Here is a 16,660-nt window from a genome sequence, read left to right on the forward strand (position 1 = left end):
TTTATTGTTTTTGTGTTTTTTACACTAACATTTTAAAATAATTTCTTGTTACATACTCACTTTTGATGTCCTTTTTATAAATATTTATATTTATACTGGAAATAAATAAATGAAAATGAAAATACAATGAAATGTTTAGGTTAAAATTACGGTATAAAGCTGCATGTCTATATGCTAGACATTGTAATTAAATTTAATCAAAATGCAAACTTGTCTGTCGAATTATTACCCTTTTTATACACTGTGGATAAGTGAGTTAAAATATTTGAATGAAAAGTCAAAATTATATTAACAACTCAATCGCTATATATGATGAGATCATTTACTATTTATGAAAAGCAGATGTATTCACAAAATATCACCAAAATAAAAATATAGCAAACTAGAAAAGTCATAGTTTTGCTCTACAACCTAAATCATTATGAGGATATGACTTAAAGATGCAGAACATTTCCAGCATATAAAAAAGTATAAATCCGTACTGAGGGATAGTATACCATTACATATGCATTGAAACTATAGAATATATACGAGTATTCCAGGTGCGTATCCAGGGGGGCGTTGGGGGCGCGCGCCCCCGTGTAAGAAAAAGAGGAGAGAAAAAAGAGAAGAAAAAGGAAAAAAAGAGGGGGAAAAAAGAGGAGGAGGAGAGGAAGGAAGGGAAAAGAAATAGAAGAGAGAGAGAAAAGGGAGAAAAGGAGGGAGTAAAAGAGAAACGCCTAGACACCGGGAAGAGAACGAGGAACAGTGACATCATTACAGCGCTGATCCCTATTATATACACACGGTAGCCAGTGATGGATCAAGGATTTCGGAAGGGGCGTGTGCCTCACCCTACCCCTCCATTTTTGACGTTTCCATTTTTCCTCTCTCACTAATGATGTATATATATATTATATATGGTCTATCATACCGCGTGTATGTGTATATACGCCTTAAACAATGGAAGAATTGTTCTATGAAACCAACTGTGGCTGGTCTCGAACGCGACCGTGTCGTCGGGGAACATGACGCATATCGGGAAGGGGCGACCGCCTCCCCCCCCCCCACCTTCAGCATGTTTCTTTATGATATCGCTAGTAATTTCAAAATAGAAAATGCTTAGATGCAACTTATAAGGCCTGGGAAGTGTCATTTCCAGCGATCTGGGAGACATTTTCGGCCAAAATTTGCTTGTACGCTTCGCGCCAACTCATGGTGGAGCTATACGCTTAGATAATTTGCCTACAGGCTTCGCTCCTCCCTTGGCAAATTCCTCGCTACGCGCCTGTTCGAATTTCTAAAGCAAACAGCAGATATCACATCATATCAGTGAGCATGAAAATGGCGTTCCAGGATGAACAGCCTCAAAACTGCCCGACTTGCCCGAAAAAAATAACCAAAAATTTTCGCGCGCTCCGCGTGCGTTCAACATGTCAATGTCATATAAGTAAGCATCGGTTATTACAGCGCATGCCATCGTGTACCACACGATTCGTGAAAGTTGCGCAGTATACCGCGGGATGCTAATGTAAAAAACGAAGTGTCTTATGCAGATGGAGAAAAAGCATGGAGGTATAATTATTTAAGAACTCTCTTTTACAGTAGACATGGCGAATTAAGGCTGCAGCCCCCCCCCCCCCCGCCTCCTACGCCTATGTGTGTTGTGTTCGGCTTTGGAAATATCTGCTATTTTTCATTTCCTTCAACCAGTTTTATAATAGCCGTTATAAGAAGTTTTAATATTTGTACAAATTAACTGTATCTGAATTTTCGAAAATTTCCTGACCAACATTCTTCATCATACTTCTCTCTATACTCGTGCAATTTTGACCGGTCTGTTAGGGGTTGAAGGAGGTTTTTCTATATCGGTTGTCCATAGATAAAATTTTGTGCAACATTATGGGTATGTTTTGAAGTGAGTTTATTCACGAGAAATGTGAATTTACCAATTCTGAACAAATAATTGGCTTAAAACCTTGAAAAGTGGGGCTGACGGGTATTGTGGGCCGCGACGTAGAATCACCTACAAAAGCAATGATCCACAGGACATACTATGAGGTCGAACATGATTTGTGACTGGTGACAATCTTCAAAAAGGTGATGGGTGGAAAAAAACTATTGGGAAATACTTGGTTCTCAGGCAAAAGTATACATCTGGTTGGTCATTTTCAAGCCCGAGAAGTGCCATTTCCGGTGATCTGGGGGGTATCAAAACCAGAAATTTTCTTGTACGCTGCGCGCCAACCGATGGTGGCGCTCCGCTTAGATAGTAATTCGCGCCCCCCGGGTTAGAAAATCCTGGATACGCCCCTGTATACGGCTAGGTATTAGGGCTAAGGCAAGGATGTATCCGGTGAGTTATACCATGCACTAACATAATAATAATAATAATAATATTTGCTTTTTATGTAGCGCTTTATACCAGCGATAGGTCTCAAAGCGCTTTACAGACGTTATATTACCCCTGGTCAATGATAACCTGTCACATGCAGAGACAATCCCTCCATTCGGCAGCAGTTATATACTGCGCCCAATGACAAGTTACCTCACAGGTACCCATTAACCCCTGGGTGGAGAGAATATAATTTGTGCGCATTACTCCTCACTCAGCTGGCCCGTTCCATTGTTTTCCCCCTCTCAGTGATGCCGGTCTCGATAGCCCGTGGGTGGGTGGGTGGGAGAGGGGAGGGGGGGGGGGTAGCGTCAGGCGATTTCCATAATGAGCAGCGGGAATTTCTCAGACAGAACGTTTCATAATCCTAATATTAGTAACCCGATATCGACGTTGCACGTAACGTTACGTTGTGAGTATCGCGCGACGTTACTTTGGGCGCATTACGCTACACTGGGTTGTCCCCTCTTCTATCATACCGTTCTAGAGAGCCCCAGGGTGTGTGTTTGTGGGTGGCTGGATGGGGCGGGGGGGGGGTCCGGAATCGGAATTCTCAAACATGACAGCCACGGCAAAAACCAATGATGGGGACGAAAATGATTGTTACGCGAAACAAATGTCGATCGAATATCTGTTGTTCTTTTTTTTTTCTCTACTAAAGCTGTCCTCTATTTCTGTCAGTTCTCCCCCGCATTAAAGTTCGTTACGTACGTAATACCCAGTTTAGACTGGCATTATTGCTCCCTATAGTCACATATAAAAAGTACATTTATTTGTTTTCCTTCTGTGAATGTTTGATTGAAGTTTCTCAGAAGACCTTTTCCTTTTTTTCTCATGTCATTCTTTCTTGTTTCTTCGTGCACGTGTGCGGTCGACCTCCACAACCCTATATAGATGACTTGTAAATGACTCCAATGTTCCCCGTGTAGATCTTATTGGTTCTATATACTGTGGGGTCATCCAATGAGGTGAGCTGACACGTGACGATGTGTTCATTTTAATACTCATATCAGTTGCATTTGCGTAAACACTCCATGCACGAACACGTCATTGTGACGTATATAGTAAAACCTGAGTCTAAATAACGTACAAGTTGCAGAGTTTCTTAGTTTCTTCACTTTAGAGGATATGTTGTAGACAGGGACGTCGCTAGAGGGGGTGTGGGGGTGTCTCACCCCCCCCCCCTAAACGGTAAAACTGACGATAGTTGGAAAATTTCAAGTGCGACAGTCGGAAATTCCGGCTGTCACACTTTAATTTTTCCGACTGTTGCACTCTAATTTTCACATATTCTTGTAATTAATTTGAGGGTGACCTAAAACTGTCGGTCAAAATTGACCTTTAATCACTCATATTTACCACGTTTTCCTTGTCATATTGAGAAATTGTATCTCGCGATCCTTATACTCCACCATACAAAACTTCGTATGATTTTGAATACTCTAAAAAAAAAATGCCTAATAGGTCTACTGTACAACGTTCGCCAGCTTCAATTCGGATAATTTATGTATTAATTTTGCTATTGGGTGGGTTGACCCTGTTCGCTAGCTTCAAGTAAGTTCAGGATATACATTTTCTGTATGGTATACAATTAAAACTCTCAATGCTAATCTACGGAAGCTTAATAGTGCCACCAACATAAGAAAACCTTTGCCCCATAAGGTGACATTTTTCAGTAAATTGTTTAGATAACAAGATAAAATCTTATCAAAAAATCAGAAAAATGCTGGATTGCTCAGTTCCTATAACTGAGCAGTTGAACAATTTTCTGAAAAATGTATCGCCTAATTGACAACTTATCATATCTCGTCAATTGGACATTTTGCTGCAAAATGTTCAATTGTTCACTTCATTCCATCCGAGCAATTGAAAAAATATTCTGCAAAATGTTTGACAACTTATCGTATCTCGTCAACTCAACATTTTTCTGCAAAATGTTTAATTATTCACTTCATTCCAAATGCTCAGTTAGAATGAAGTGAACAATTGATTTTTTTTTTCATGATGAGTGATAAAAAGCCCCACCCCCCCCCCACAAAGAAAATAATATTAAGCGCTTAGAAAAAGCACTGTATTTTTTGGTAATTCACTATGTCATCGAATATAATTTGTTGAAAAAAAAAAGTGTTTCCCCTTTGTTACATTAACATAGCTTTTGTAGTCAGTAGTCTATATAGCCTTCAAGCAGATAACTATACTCATAGGCGTAGGAGCCCAATTGATTTGGGAGGGCTGTAACGAGTTGCCCGAAAAATACAACCAAAAATTTTCGCGCGCTCCGCGCGCGTTCGAATTATCAATGTGCATATCATATATGCATGCATCGGTTTTTACATTGCATGCCAATAACATACAATCATTTTGCCGTGTTATTACCCTTCCATATTGGTTAGAGTTATTGGGTAAGTCGTTACAATAATAATGGTAATAATAATATCAGTTTAACCATTGAAAAACACATTGCAAATTATTTTTCTTTCAGTAGGTGCCCGAAAAATTATCCGCATATTGCCCGAATTTTCACAACAAACTTTGGTTGGAGGGGCTGCAGACCCCCCCCCCCCCCTCCTATACGCATATGACTATACTCAAGTCTTGCTTAACCAGAGGGATTAAAAAGTTTGTGAAGTGAGGGCCAGTGGGTACAAATATATCGAAAAAAAAGTTCGGAACAAAAGTGCAGTCGCGAAAGATGGGGTGTCTGAGTGACACTGTCCGTATCGTTGACGAGTAGTGCAGGGAGGGGGTGGGGGAGTACAAGGCAGCAGTCGGAATTTTCTGGCTCCAAAACCCATCCAGTTGGAATTTCAGCCACTACACCCCCCCCCCCCCTCAATCATCAGGCCTTATAGCTACGTCTCTGGTTGCAGACTCTTAATAAACACAGCTGTAGGTCCAGGTTAAAAACACACACACACACACATATATATATATATATATATATATATATATATATATATATATATATATATATATAAATGAAAATATATATATATATATATATATATATATATATATATATATATATATATATATATATATAAATGAAAATATATATATATATATATATATATATATATATAAACATGTGTAAACGTAGAGAAACTTTTTGTTTAGGCTTTTAGATATACCCTCGAAGTAGCTTCCATCTCACGTACAGCTTGTGATGTTAATGGTATTTAACTCTGTTAAGTCTGTCTGCCTACATGGGGATAATTTCGATTTTCCGAAACTCCATAAAAAAATAAAAAAACATTTTGGAAATGCTATCAATGTTTAACATCCATGCATATATGTTTAGGCTGTACGGGCATACATACTTATAAACTTTAGCAAATGATTAGGTTAGGACGGAATAGGTAGTTGGTTTAAGGGTCAGTGTGTGTTGACTTTCTTATATACTAAACAACAGAAGTTTCCACGATTGGGATTTCCCCCATGCTGTTCTGCAACCGATATTTTTCCATTATCGGTTTAAGATACCAGTCTATATTGATGGTCCAAAACGAAACTGCCGTATAGTCATATGGAAAATAGCGGGAAATTTACTAGTTTACACAAAATATCAGTTCTATATATAGCCTACTGCCTCGCCACTATACAGCACGACTTGAAGACGTATAGGGGATGTACAGGTGACAGACGAATGTTGTTGTTTTTTTTAAACTTTTAGTGATGAACAGTTGAAAACACTTGATCTCAATATCTTATAACTCTATAGTCATGAAAGTATATTACTTCCATAATATAGATATGCAGGTTGTTTTGATTAAAGCTATTTCAATGCAGATAAAATCTTTTCTAGTTGATCGAATACTTGATATGTCATTTCGGTAGATGATGCTTCAAACGTCTTACTTCCAATGAAAATATATATGTTTTTGATATTTTCTTGAAATGTGTGATACATTTTGAATTTTTTTTCCCCTTCTTTACACTTGTGCAATGTTTCTCTAAAAAGTTTTTTTTTTATAAATAAAAATATTACTCTCAGGTCCTATCGTATATTTACTGCTGTTTTTGCCATTTATTGACCTGACAATCTTTAACAGAAATATGAATGAATTAACTTAGAGTTTTAAGTAAGCTCTTTCGTGTTGTCATTGTTGATTAGTATAGGCCTGTTTGCATTGGAACATGAACGTGAAAAGTTAAATTTGTGTTTTGAGCAACTCTAAATCCCGCGAAACTTTTTTTGTTTGAAATCGGCAATTATAGAAATATCGATATAATATATGATAATATATCTTTTGCAATGACCTATTTCCATCATGTCAATTGCGCATCCGTAGATTGAAATATCAGAAAATAGGCTACTATCGCAAGATTCGTTTCATAACCTCTAATAACAGTTTGACAATGTATGGCAAAGGGACAAACGTTCTTTAACTTGCAACTGATTTTTTTTTTATCTCTATATTTTGTGGAGATGTTACGAATCCTAAAAATTTTGCCTCAAGACTTCGGCCATTACTTCAGTTTTTAATTACAGAGGACCGACGTACGAGTCCAATAAAAAACAAAACATAAGATAAGACACTGTTGCTGATAAAGTTTTCTTTTAGGACCGCCGAATAACCCGGTCAATATCAGCAGTATATATCTTACAACACGTTTTACTACAATCATTGCAGCAGACTATCATATGGGTATAACACCATGAGTACCGTGTGAGTAAGTAATTATTGTATATAATTATTGTCATATTGCTGTGCGTATATACGAGTACAAAGAAGTTAGCACGATTAAAAACGAGTGCATACTTTGTTCATTAGTTCCTATATACTATACTCTTGAAAATACATCGAGTATAAGGACGAGTTCAAACCCACAAGGCTGAATACCAATGCAGATGCATATATGCTAGAATATGAGTACCAATAAAGACTCACTTAGCGTCTACATGTACCATGTACCACAACGTTCAACTTATACTCAGTTCCACCAGTTACGGATAGGCAAGTGGGAGGGAGGGGGGGGGGTCGTAAACGAAACCATAAGTAAAAATAGGCATTTGTTCTAATTACGAATTATCCTTCATATAGTTTATGTTTTAATGGTATATAACCCCTATGAAATATATCGACACACAGCATTAAACATGAGAAGTCTGGGTTCACCTGTGAATCAAAGCCGGGAAATCCTTTATTTAACGACATTTCTTATAATCAGACAGTCACATCCGTTACTAAGTAAACCAACAACTATCATGTTTCTGAAAGTCCGTCTGGTATAAACCGATAACGCTAATCATTTCCTATATGTATATGACCTAGAGTTCCTTTTCTTTGGTTATCAATTCACTTGTGATTTATTTCTATAGCGTTGTGAGGTTGTCAATATCAATAGTATTATCTGTTTGAATTGGTCTATATATAATGTAATTATGCCATAACTTTGATGACGTGGAGGGCTGATACAATGACCTCCATTGTAGAGTTGAAATCATTTCACTATCTGGTCCTCGATTATGACTATTGAGTCTTAAGAAAATTTAAAAGCTGCATGTAAACACTTCGTTGACAATTAAAGGGATATTCCTGATGCATTTGAAATGTTTGATTCGTTATCAATATATGTAAATAAATAATAATTTATATAGGTACGGTATTAATCGAACGTCGGACCTTCATGTTACAGTCCTTACCACTCGGTAACAGGGATTTAATTAGTTGAGGGGGGGGGGGTGGGTCTTGAGCTGGTACTACATGATTATACCGTTAAAGGCTGTGGGGCCTATACTTGCGAATTCCATTACAAGTTATCATACACGCGCACACAAATCTTAATCACTGCCCCAGTGAACACAGTAACGATAAAATAAGCTTATAACATACTGCCTATCTTATAAATCTAACGTACATTTTTAGCGGCTATTAACCATGCAGACTACAGCTAAGAATCTCTCCGAAGACCGAACAGGAAGGATTGGGCTAGGGCAACCCAAGTTGTTTATATGATAATTTTTTTCATTTAACCAAGTTTGGACTTTCCACCAATAAGCATATTACCTTGATTAGCTTACACTCAATCAGTTAATTGCATTCTCTCTGCCCACTAAGGCATATGAAGACACGCGCAAATTATAAATCTGTCTATAGCTCTCACTCGGGAAGACAAACTTTTTAACGGCTCGTTTATCTTCGTAATCAAAGTTTATCTTATTTAGTCTTGCTCATGTGTGCGTGTGTATAGACGATATTTAAGTGATATAGCAATGGAATCTTCACACGCAGAGACGATATCAAGAATGGAGCGTAATGAAGCAGGTGAAACCATGGAGCTATAAACAGATAGCTCCATGGTGAAACAGAGATGAGCGTACTTAATTCAGTCACAGCAATGACAACGTCTAGCTGGAGACATGAGTAGTTACGCGATGTTACTTTAAAACATCACGCAGGCAGGATTTCCTTCTAGAAGCATCACGGATAGAATTAGACAAGTCAACGACAATGACAAACAAAAACATAGCCTATTCTATAGGCTCAACTTCAGCTTCAGCCTGGCAATCACCTATACAGTTAGTGTATACATCAGTATACAGTGGGGCATATATAAAGACATCTTCTAAGCTTCTTTGAGTGCAGAAGTATAGCCTATGTGTTCATTCAATTTGAGTATCGTACACAATAATGTCAACGTTCTAGAGGGAATTACACAGACAAGTACGGCATTGCTATGGGACAGTGACACTGTATAGAACGTAAACAGAAAGATTATAGTATGCAGAACTAAAGGCATTCCAATCCCTGTGCTTTTCTATTATATTCAAACAGTAATTCGGCCTATATTAGGTAAAACATAGATATATTACCTGATTACATGCACAATATGTGACTTTTCCACGCAAGGCTGACTAAGAGAAAGGGGTGGGGTGTGTTGCGGATGTAATTCTGCCCTCCTAAGGAGACACACACAAACACACGCGCGCACGCACACGACAGAGCCTACCCCGATGACCGGGATGTTTACCACAAGTGGCATTTCACTCACAGGCGGCCGGTAGCATCCGGGATCTTCTAGCTATAGGGTCCCGTTGAGTAGCCCTCCATCAGAGGTGAGCTTGGGTGTCCAATGAGTCTTCGAACGGTTACTAGAGTACACAAGGATGCAATAACCAGTGGATGATCCATGTAGGATGGTACCTACAGGTGGAATTTGTCCCTGGGGTCGTTGCCACGGCTAGGGCCGCCTCCTAGTGAAGTCAGCTATTCCCTTCCTCTGGCTGACACTATAGTTTTTTTTACGCTTCCTGTCTGAAAAATTATTCCTAGAGGTATTTGAAGCCGACTCCCATGTAAAGTGCCAGCTCGACTGTGGATGGGGGGGGGGGGGGGTTGGGCACGAAAATATCATATCAATATTATACGTCAGATGGTGCATTTTGCGGAATACTAGACTAATAGATAACATAAGTCTATAAATATATAGGTCTTTAAGTCTGTTTATAGCTCCATGGGTTGTGCTAACAACTATTTTTACTACTTGTGTGATGTTGAAAGGTTGTAGCCTCAGGATCCGCTCTTGGTAATCAAATCAGTTTGTTTGCGTTTTCTCTTTATAGTAACGTCACGTAGAATTCGACAAAAAAATATATTGAGCGTACGAAAATCTCTCAGGCTGGATCAAATCCACTCGGAAAGGTTACATGGAGAAGGAAAGGTAACTTGTCGCGGACAAAATGTTGTTAGATAACTATTTCGTAATAAACTTTCAGGAGTTCAGAAGTTCTCCGGAGATCGAATGGGATTTGATTTTGTGTGTGTGTGTGCATCGTGTGGGTGGGTGTGTGTGTGTTTAACAGTTTCACAAGTATGGTCTTTGTAAAGGCATATTGAAAACATTGGTTTGAAAAGGGAACATATAAGACACAGTTTAGCCCCCCGCCCCCCTCACACCACACCACTATACTAACCCCATTAAAATAAAACGAAATATAAAACTGGACATAAGTTAAACAAAACAAGACAATCGGCAAATGTTCAAGCGATGTTTACAACTAAATAAATGTAAATCATTGACTTAGACTGAAACCCGTTATAGCTGTTGTCAACGTTTATGACCTATGTAAAGGACCTTTTCAGCTTCCGTAGTTTTTTTTCTGATTTAAGACTGGCGCCTTCCGTAATGAGTTGGCTTTCTGATACACAATCTGATCAGACGAAAGCAAAAGCGATGGTAAATCTCTCCAAAAGTTTAATCAAATAAATTCTTAGAAAGTCAAGTCAAAGAATTTGTATCAATCTTAAGGGCTGATGTAAAGACTTTCTAGAAAATAGCAATTTGTGAAATTAACAAAATACGTGCGCATGACTTGATCTTGTAATGTCACACCACATTGGTCAAAAGCAGACAGATTGAAACACGTCCATGTTATTCTTCACTGTAGAGAGGGGGGGGGGGGGGCGGTGAGAGGAGTGTCGAGAGGGGGCAATACCCTCATTTTCGCTTATGACGTTGATTCTTTATATAATTAACTTTTCATGCGATTTTTGTTAAATCTATATTGGACAAAAATAAAGCAGCAAACCTAGGGTTGAATATTTTGATAATATTTTAATATTTTGAAGACAATAATTTGCCACAACAATGTACCATACGTCGTTACCCAGTGCATGATGGGACTACTATATCGTAAATGTTAGTGAAAATATCAAGGAGGGTGGCTGTGTTTTGCAGTTCGGTCAAATGAATTCTTCTACATTAACTTATACTCAAACCAAACGAAAATACACAGCAACAATAGAAATGGTACGTGCATCAATAGTAATTACGCGAAGTTATTTCCGCTATACTTTTTGGCTAAACGATCTCATCAAAATACTGCAGTGCATCACTTGGTGATTTTGAAACGATACTAATCTTCTCTTTTTTATTTTTTTTAACCCGGTCAGGTTTGAGAGGTTTAAAAGGAATAACTTAATATAGGAGTAATGGTGTAACTCGGGGGTTCAAACCGGCAGCATTAATGCCTGCATTCATGGCATATAGCCATTCCGCTCTGTCGCAATTTCTATGTGATTTTGACACAGGGACGGGAAATGTCATTACCGAACGCTACGCGTGGTACCAAGGGTGTGACTTACATACAGGAACTAGTGGGGTTGTAGAATTATCAGGGCAATTAAACTTCGTTTGGAATTCCAAGTAATGAGATAACGGCCTTCCTTATGCACCTATATTCTACTTTATCTGGTCTTGCATTGCCAACAGGAGTCAATGTGTTATGATAAAGGTCTTAGAATTCCAGTTACTGCGTATCTAATAAAGGAAGCTCTCTTCATTAAAGACTTGTCTGTTTTTTTCATTTCATTTTTGTACTCAACTTCAAATGTACAATCCCGGTGATTTGTATAGTGCGCTTTACAATTCATGTATTTGGGGGTAGCTCTTGTGTTTAATGCACTGTCGTAGTTCCGCAAATAGAGGGCGCTTTTCAATATATCCATTTAGAGCAATATATATCTCAGGCTAGTTCTTGTATTTTGTAGTTATGTATGTTTCTTTACTTTGATTATGATTTGTTGTTGTATATATATGTTTGTTTTGTTTAGTAGTTGGTTTTCATATGGCTGTTGAAGTTAGAAAACAATTTCATACCCACTCAGATTAAACTATTATGAACAAATAATATGCTAGAAATATCTACAACAGTTGTACAAATACCATTGTACTGCAATTTTCCGAAGCAGGTTACTCGTTTGTATTTCTATACATAACAGTAGATCTTTATTTTCTTTGGCGTGACGCAGAGAGAATGGGGATGGTGGGGAATGGGTAGGGGGAGGGGTTGGTGGGAAGCTGGGAAGCTGGGAAGGTGGAAGGGAGAGTGGAGGCTGACATCCACGACCTTTAAAAAGTACAACGTGCAATGCTATCTTCACCGTCACCGCTCTATGAATCGCTATATGAAATCCAGACAATTGACATGTAATATAGCCGTCTTTAACCTTTCTATATATATATATATATATATATATATATATATATATATACTCTCCATCTAGATTTGTAGGGCTATAATATATTGTCGATTCATGAAGACACAGTCCTATGAGGATAAAACTCGTCGCTTTCCATTGCGCCGGTATATCAGCGATAGCCAAGGGAATTGTCTGAGGTTAATTAGTCTGAATTTATTAAGCATGGATAATCGTACAATCACAAATGAGGCGTGCATGCATGCACCGATCCAAAAGTAGGAAATTAGGACGACTTCGATACGCCTTAATTCTTTCTTCATTCGGACAAGAGAGAGAAAGAGAGTTCCGATCAGGCAAGTGGAACATTAAATTACTGTGAGGAGTAAGAATATATCTTGCAAATGATATGGTAATGCATAAAAATCGATTTTTGTACTTTTTTTTTTTGGTTGGGAGGAAAGATTGCAAACTAAGTGTAAGCCCGGCGCGAAACCTTCTTTTACTTCTAAATATGGAAGAATGCCCTTAAATGGAGACTTTTGAACAAAGATATAAGCAGATAAAGGCATAATTATCAACCAGGTGCGGTACACTGGTGACTTACACATGTTTATTTCATGATAAATGAGTCACTATTCTGATATTCTTTTTTATTTATATCGTTGCTCCCTTTTTACTGGCAGAATGGAATGCCTTATTTTCATAAACTTATAATGTTAATCGCATCAGTAAAATAGTACATGAACGTTAATTAGGTAGTACTGTAATTAATGAATCTGTTCTAAGTTTGTAAGTCGTAGGTAAGACACTTTTCAAATTAGCATCAAACCACTATATAGTGGAAAACAATCTTTCTTTTTTCATCTCAAATTAAACTCCAGTCTTAACTAGGGTCAGCCAACTCTTATATGTAAATTTATCATAAAGTGCATGGAATGACATTTAACAGGGGCGTATCCAGGATTTTCCACTAGGGGGGGGGGCGTCAGGCATGAATGATCGCCGTCCTGGGGGATGGGTCTAAGGGGAGGGGTGGACAATTTTTGCTTTCGAAGAAGGGCTGAAATGCAAAATGGTGCGATATGTGATCCATTTTTCGACCTTAATAATAAGCAACATTTCCAGTAAAAATGGACACAAAATGCACAATTTAGTATGGCTGGCATGTCACTTAGTGTTTATAGTGATAATACAAACACAATTACCATCTATGTTTCTAAAACTATTATGCCGCCGAACTTCGCCAGAACCTTTTTTTGGCAAACAAAAAATAAAGCATACGGGACGGGGGGGGGGGGGGGGTTGAGCGATCACCGACATCTCACATAAAGGTCGTCATCAATTTTTTTTTTGCTAACCTTTTTTTTTTGGTGACGGCCAATAGGGGGGGGGGGCGCGCGCCTGTTGCGCCCCCCTGGATACGCTCCTGTACCTCACCATATCGAAAATTAAATCAAATAAAAAGTATGTTCAACCTCCAGGTTATGTTTTCCAATGGGGTCGTGATGTACACAATATACGGTATATTATGTATACGAAGAAGTGTCGAGTCAATACACTGCAGGCGTGCATAGCTTTACGCACCTCGGTTAAAATGCAGCCATGACAATTTAATTCGATGTATGTCAATTTCATCCAATCAGAGCACTATAAAATAACACGTGACAATGATCGTCCAATAAGAGCACGAGAAACCAACATATGTTAATTGAATTTGACATATATGTCGATTTCTTCCAATCAGAGCGTTTAGAAAACAACATGCGACACTGGTCGTCCAATGAGAGCACGATAAACCGACATACGTCTATTTTACTCGATATATGCCTATATCAGGACTTATGGCACACTAGGCGCACCATACACTCATACCCAGTCAGCTTATTTACGTGCATGCAGCGTAAAATGATGTAAGAATTTAACTCACACACTTCCATATACACCGTCGCATCTTTCATCAGCGCTTAGACATCACACTTATGTCCTCGTCCCCGGGGACAAATATGTGACCCCTTCCCCATTTGGCACTCTGCAGTGTTTCCTAAACTATATTATGAAAATAAGCACAAACTATATATCCTTCAGTTCTGTATTCCCCCATATTTGCCAGAGTAACCCCAAAATCTCGACGGTGCGCTAATTAAGCCCAGGCCTCGACATATGCTCCACCAATCCCCCCCCCCCCCCCCCCGCTCTGCCCATCTCTAACATGCTCCTGCAATCAATGAGAATCTTTGATTAAGTAAAATAAAATTTTGCATGTTTTGAAAAAAAAAATCCCGAAAAGCCCAACATGCCGCTCAGACAGAAGTTATGAATTTCTTCACCGAGGATTCCACCGAGACGGTTCGCGGGACTCTTGATTCCCAGAAATGTCTCAGCCATCTCCACTTCAGGCAGTCATATTTTTTTTTTCATTCGGTAGTGGGAACGACCGTTCTTTCTCAAAGTGATAATCCGAACAACGTCAGCACCAATACGCCAGGTCAATTAATCTCTACATGTAGTGTTAGTATAGGAAACACAACAATAAATAACGTTTGGCATAAGCCTATATATAATTTGACCTCTGACACTTATGACGTCAAAACGTATAGGATGAATATAACAACCGGAAACGACCGTATTCCCCGGTCGTTATATTTTTATATATATTTTTGTTTAGTCTTGCTTTGTAGTCGGAATCGGCAATCGCTGCATGAAACAAATCATGGGATTAAAGGGACAATTAATGATTAGCTAAAGAGTACACCTAACATCGATGACCACACAGTCACAGTCTCGATGCAAGGGGACTGGGGTTGAGAGCGGATCAGTCGGTTCGTTGTTTGGGTTTCTCGTGCCTCTTTCCCGGGTGACTTTCCTTACAAAAGTATATTTAGCGGAAAAGTTCTCTGTATATATGTAGATTTTCTTCAAAGTGCAATGTTTTGGTACAAATATTTATTTTCCACTGTGGATACGTGATTAAAAAATGATATAAAATTTTTAAGCTTTATTGCCGTGATGTTATCATACACTTTTCATGAAATATCATCAAATTTAAAAAAAAACAAGTTGCCATACAAAATTCTATAAGGATGTATAAAGTTTCAAAAAAGTTAGTCCCATGAAGCAACCAACTTCGGCTAACGAAGTACTGCTGGCTGTAGGACACAGAGGCAAAGGAAGGGGGTTGCATTTGAGGGTGGGGAGGAGGGTGGGGGAGGTAGTGGGGCATGTGATTTTGGTTTATATGGGGCAAATCACAAAGTAGAACACTTTCCGGCAAATGAATCCTCTTTTTGAATGATTTTTCAAAAGAGCACTATTTCTATTTAATTACATTATCTCTTAATTTCGTTAACAACAGGGGCACTTAAAAAAAATAATTAAAACACCCTTAAATAACAGACGGGTTATGTTTAATCACAAAATGGATGAAACTATCCTTCTCTTACCAAAATGGGGACTTTTTATGTATGGACATCTCACAAACTGGGTATGCATGGGGATATCCTACTCAGTCCCCACCCGCCACCCCTGACGAAAATGTCGATGTTACTTTTGATATCAGTGCGATTTTACTCGATAACATAACTCCAATAGTTGTAAGGTGGTGGTGGGACATGCAGGTATTGTAATGATATGTTAAATGAACGAGGGTATATATATATATATATGGTTAAAAGGTTAAAGAGAGGAATTTGTTCTATTTGCGGAGTACTAAAAGGGAATTCTTTGAAATTGAGCTGATAAGATAACTACAGCGAAGTAAGTCACCAACATTCCACCACTTACAATCCGAGGTGCTGAGCTTGAGGCAATATTTTGGTGAAGTTGAACCCGCGAGAATCACTCCTTCCGTATGCGCCTTATTCATTGAGATTTTCGGGCATTTCACAAAGAGTCCGGGAAGAGCTTAGTAAAACTGAATCCGCAGAGAAGTAGCACGAACTTGGGAGTGGGGAATATAAGCAAAATTGTCACTGAAAAAAATTGTCTGGAATTTGTAAACGTGCTGATATTTTCTTATTCTATGGAGTGAGGATAAAAAAAACACCCAAATTCGATCTTGTACATTTAAATGATTCGTTGTCCATAACCCAAGGGATGTGGTAGGTGCAAGGGCGTAGGAGCGGGGGGGGGGGGCTGGGGGCGCCAGCCCACCCAGTGAAAAATGTGGAGGGGCGGAAGTATCATTCCGCCCCCCCCGGTTCGCAAATCAGAAAACCCCTTGTTCATTTCCAATTGAGAAAAAAATCTCATTTGGAGCACCAAATTGCATCTAAGGCCAGGTGAAAATACAAAATTAAGTTTACAAAATGGAGTGGGTGTTGAAGTGTGCTATATTGCACCAAATTGCATCTGAGGCCACCTG

The sequence above is a fragment of the Apostichopus japonicus genome, chromosome 9 (assembly GCF_037975245.1).
Source record: "Apostichopus japonicus isolate 1M-3 chromosome 9, ASM3797524v1, whole genome shotgun sequence".
In the NCBI taxonomy this organism is placed as follows: Eukaryota; Metazoa; Echinodermata; class Holothuroidea; order Aspidochirotida; family Stichopodidae; genus Apostichopus; species Apostichopus japonicus.